The following is a 4,890-nucleotide window of genomic DNA, read 5'->3' as shown; positions in this document are numbered from 1 at the left end:
AGGAGACTCACTTGAGCCCAGGAGTTGGAGGTTGCTGTGAGCGTGATGCCATGGCACTCTACCCAGGGGGACAGCTTGAGGCTCTGTCTCAAAAAAACAGGTAAATTTTATGACATTTAAATTATACCTCAATGAAGCTGTTTTTTAAAAGATCTGTAAAACTTTTAGAAAAGGAAATAACTCCATTTAACGTGGTACAAAGAACCCTGGAATAAGAAATTCAAGTTCTGGCTCGGCGCCTGTAACTCAAGCGGCTAAGGTGCCAACCGCATACACCAGAGCTACCGGGTTCAAATCCAACCTAGGCCTGACAAACAACAATGACAACTGTAACCAAAAAATAGCTGGATGTTGTGTTAGGCACCTGTAGTCTTAGCTACTTGGGAGACTGAGGCAAGGGAATTGCTTAAGCTGAGGAGTTAGAGGTTGCTGTGAGCTGTGATGCCATTGCACTCTACCCAGGGTGACAGTTTGAGGCTCTGTCTCAAAAAAAAAAAAGAAAAGAAAAGAAAAGAAAAGAAATTCAAGTTCCATCCTTAATTATGCCACTGATTTTGCCACAACTGGCTGCTCCCTGTCAATCTCTGGGTCTTAGTGTCTTAAAAGGAGCTCAGTAGGTAATATGAATGCCTTTTTTTTTTTTTTTTTTGAGGAAGTCTCACTTTGTTGCCCTGGGTAGAGTATAGCTCACAGCAACCTCAAACTTTTGGGATCAAGCCATCCTCTTGTCTCAGTTTCCTCAGTAGCTCGGACTACAGGCACCTGCCACAACTCCTGGCTATTTTAGAGATGGGGTCTCATTCTTGCTCAGGTTGGTCTTAAACTCCTAAGCTCAAGCAATCCACCTGCCTCTGCCTCCCAGAGTGCTGAGATAACAGGCATGAGCCGCTGCATTCACAAATGACATTTTTTACAACATTGGCTCTCAGATCCCCTAGCTGACTTATGCCATCTACTTTCCAGTAGGAAAGGCACTTGGATATAATAAAAAATAGTTGAGGAGAAATATGATAATAAAAGTGTACCAAATTTGAGAAACATATAATAACTCGTTAGGTAAATACTTCATAAAATCCACACAAAGGACTTGCTGGGGTAGGGATGGAGGACACTAGGAAGCTTCCTTTAGCTTCCCAGTGTGCTATATGCCCTAGTGGGAGAATCAAAGCTAAGTCCCTTCTGGGCCTGACATGCTGCAACTCTGTTCATCAGCTGAAAATCCCAGAAATGTTAGAGCTGGCCAGGTGCAATGGCTTATGCCTTTAGTCCTAGCACTCTGGGAAGTGGAGGCAGGTGGATCACTTGAGCTCATGAGTTCGAGACCAGCCCAAGCAAGAAGCTAGTGACTTGTCTCCACGCTACTACCATAGCTCACTCAAGCCACCAATTCTCCAAGGGGATGTCTGCAGAGAAACTAATTGGTCTGTTTCCAATTTTGCCTTTCAGGTATACATGTATCATTTCAGCAACCCCCACTCCCCCACCACCAGCCAAATGTAGTGGTGTGCATGTGCCTACAGTCCCAGCTACTTGGAAGGATGCAGTAGGATTAATCCAGCCAGGGCAACATAGCAAGACCCCATATCTAAAAAAATAAATAAATAAATAAAATTCTTTGGTGGATTTCTCTTTCTCTAAGAATAAACTTCAAAGGCCAGCAGCTATCTGTAAGCCCTAGACACAGCCACACTGTCTTATCTTACTCCTTACTGTGCTCCTCCTGCCCCTGTTCCAGGCACAATGGCCTTTTCACTCCTCCTCCAATAGAACAAGCCAAGTCCTGCCTCGGGGACTTTGCACTTGTTATCCCTGCCTAGAACATCCCACTTGACTGCTAACATGACTGCATCGCCCTCTTCTTTTAGGCCTCTGCTCAAATGGCACCTGTCAAGGAAGCTTTCCCTAACCAATCTATCTAAAGTAGCACTGTTCTATCACTGTCTTCCCTCCTATTCTCTGTTTCTGTTTAACACCCAGTCACCACCATCTGATCTATGTTACACACGTAACTGCTTATCTTCTGTCTGCTACCACTAGAACATAAGTTCCCTGAGAACAGGAGTTTTTGTTAGTTCACTGCATTATCAGTAATGTCTGAAGTTCCCAGCAAACAGGAGATACTCAAAATTATACATACTACTCCCCCAATTATACATAAAATGTCTGTTACAGTGGGGTTTTTTGAGTCATGATGAATAGGTGCTTGCCTGTCTTTTCATTTTCAAGCTATTTATAGAGAAAGACAGCCAATATTTTATTACCCCTATAATCACTGAGGAAGTCCACATCAGACAGAAGAAAAATAATCTTTTTTTTTTTGGAGACAGACTCTCACTATGTTGCCCTCAATAGAGTGCTGTAGTGTCACAGCTCACAGCAACCTCAAACTCTTGGGCTTAACAATTCTCTTGTCTCAGCCTTCCTAGTAGCTGGAACTACAGGCGCCCGCCATAATGCCTGGCTATTTTTTGGTTGCAGTTGTCATTGTTGTTTAGCAGGCCTGGCCTAGGCTGGGCTCGAACCCTCCAGCCTCAGTGTATGGGGCCAGCATCCTACTCACTGAGCTATGGGCATCGCCTAGAAAAATAATCTTGAAAAATTGTTAGTGTGAAAGTCAAGAGCCTTGATCATGCATAAATTCAGCAACAGATGTCTTTACTAAAATCTTCCCTATTTCCACAAGGTGGCACTACAGGGTAAGGGGGTAAGCCCCACCTCCACCTAGGGTGCAAATTTTGAGGAAAAAGAATTACAAAGAAAATAAATGTATACTTTAGTTAGATCATATAAAGTTCAATTTCCATAACTGGAATTTGTATCATTTTGGAAAAGGCATAGAATTGATCTTAGAAGAGCAATGAAAAATTTTTCTAAAAAAAATGAGAAGTTTAAGACTGTAGAGATACATTAATACTCAAGTGGATAGATACATTTAAATATGTGAGTAGCATCTACTCCAAGTTATTAAATAGCCATTGGATTAGATTCTCAATAACCACATCAACTTGGTTTAGTTTAAATCATTGTTTTACTTGCTTTAATAACTTAACATTTTTAAAAAATAAATTATATTGGCCATTTTGACTAAGCGACCCTAGCGACAGAAGCCAAAGCAGCAGCACAGGTTGTCCCGTTTCCCCCCTCCCTTCCCTTCTCTGGTTGATTTCTCAGGTCCGCTACACTCCACAGTTCTGCGCCCACCACATCCCAGCAACAGCAGGAAGAGAGCCATGTAGAGGAAACTGTTGAGGACAAGTAGGACACACAGGAAAAAAAAGGTGTTCTCCCTAAGAGAGCTAAAGAGGCAAAGGTAAAGGCTAAATATCCAAGCCCGGGACAGAAGCCTGCAGGGTCAAACTTGCTCATGAAGAGACTCCAGAAAGGGCAAAAATATTTGACTCGGGAGACTACAACATGGCCAAAGCCAAGATGAAGAATAAGCAGCTGCCAAGTACAGGACCAGACAAGAACCTCATGACTGGTACCCACATCCCTACCCCACAGGATCTGCCCCAGAGAAAGTCCTCGCTCATCACCAACACGCTCACGGGGTAACTTTGCTCCCCTTCTTCCTTATACACTAGACTTTCATGTATCATAGGCAGGGAGGGAACGAACACCTAGTCAGACCTTCTCAACTCGTTAGCCAGAAGGGGTAGTGATATTTCTGGGCACTGCTGAGAAAGTAATGCAGATTGAAAAGGGGCTCTGAATTCATTTCTTCAGTTAAATTTAGACTTCTGCACCCTTACTGTAGTCCAGGGAGGGGCCCAGAATAGGAAAGACTAGGATTGGATAAAGCTACAAACTCATTTTCTTGTGTGAGAGACTAGAGAGATGTGATTTCTCCTAAATGTCCCAGAACTGGTTAGGCTGAGCCTTGGGAATAATTTGGCAAGTTTAACATGCACAGGCTAACCTGGCGTGGTGAGGAAAGGCAGACTGAACGAGACACATTTTCTGTGCTTTCTGTGCTAAGTGTTTTGTGTCTAGGCCTCTGTTGCTTCACGCTTCCGTGATGGCAGGTTTGGAGAATCCTCACAAAGAAAACTTGCCTAAAATTACAATGCCCATTTAACTTTCTTTACTTAGTATCTCTTACAGTTTGCCCTGGTTCTCAAATAATGTAAAGATTGATAAACATTATTCATAGAAAATGAGCACCTCCTCTCTCTCTTTCAGCATGTTGCTTTTAAAGTTTCATGGGTTAGTGGAAAGAGCACCAGTTTAGGAATCAAGGCATTTGGTTCAAGTTCCACTCAGTCTCAGCAGAATTAATATATAGGCTCGGTCAAGTAATTTATCCTTTTTGGATTTCTATTACTGACCTGTAAATAGAGTTAAACATATATAAAATTGATTCTGATTCTAAGATCCTAGAAAATTAATTAATTAATTAATTAATTCTATCATATAAAAATCCTCCTCAGCCATTTGAATTGGTAGAATCTGGTTATGCATTATTCCTAGGAATATAAAATAGACACCTCAGCTTCACTTTATATACTTAGACCCTTCAGTATTTAAAAGCACATGCATTTGGGGTGGTGCCTGTGGCTCAGCGGGTAGAGCGCCAACCCCGTATACTGAGGGTGGCGGGTTTGAACCCGGCCCTGGCCAAACTGCAACAAAAAAATAGCCAGGCGTTGTGGTGGGCACCTGTAGTCCCAGCTACTTGGGAGGCTGAGGCAAGAGAATCACTTAGGCCCAGAAGTTGGAGGTTGCTGTGAGCTATGACGCCACAGCACTCTACCAAGGGCGATAAAGTGAGTCTCTGTCTCTAAAACAAACAAACAAAATAAATAAAAGCACGTGCATTTTGAGAGAATCTATAGAAGTACAAAATTCATCCAATTTGAACAAGAGTAAGACCCCATCTCTATTAAAAAT

At 42.5% G+C, this 4,890-nt stretch overlaps 1 pseudogene; it reads left to right on the top strand.

The window, feature by feature from the left end:
• Positions 1 to 2,188: 2,188 nt before the first annotated feature.
• LOC111726113 lies at positions 2,189 to 4,364 on the top strand (annotated as a pseudogene).
• The last annotated feature ends 526 nt before the right edge of the window (positions 4,365 to 4,890 follow it).

This window comes from Otolemur garnettii, unplaced genomic scaffold (assembly GCF_000181295.1).
Source record: "Otolemur garnettii isolate 467f Iridium unplaced genomic scaffold, OtoGar3 scaffold00054, whole genome shotgun sequence".
NCBI lineage: Eukaryota > Metazoa > Chordata > Mammalia > Primates > Galagidae > Otolemur > Otolemur garnettii.
This window is presented reverse-complemented; position numbering and strand designations above follow the sequence as displayed.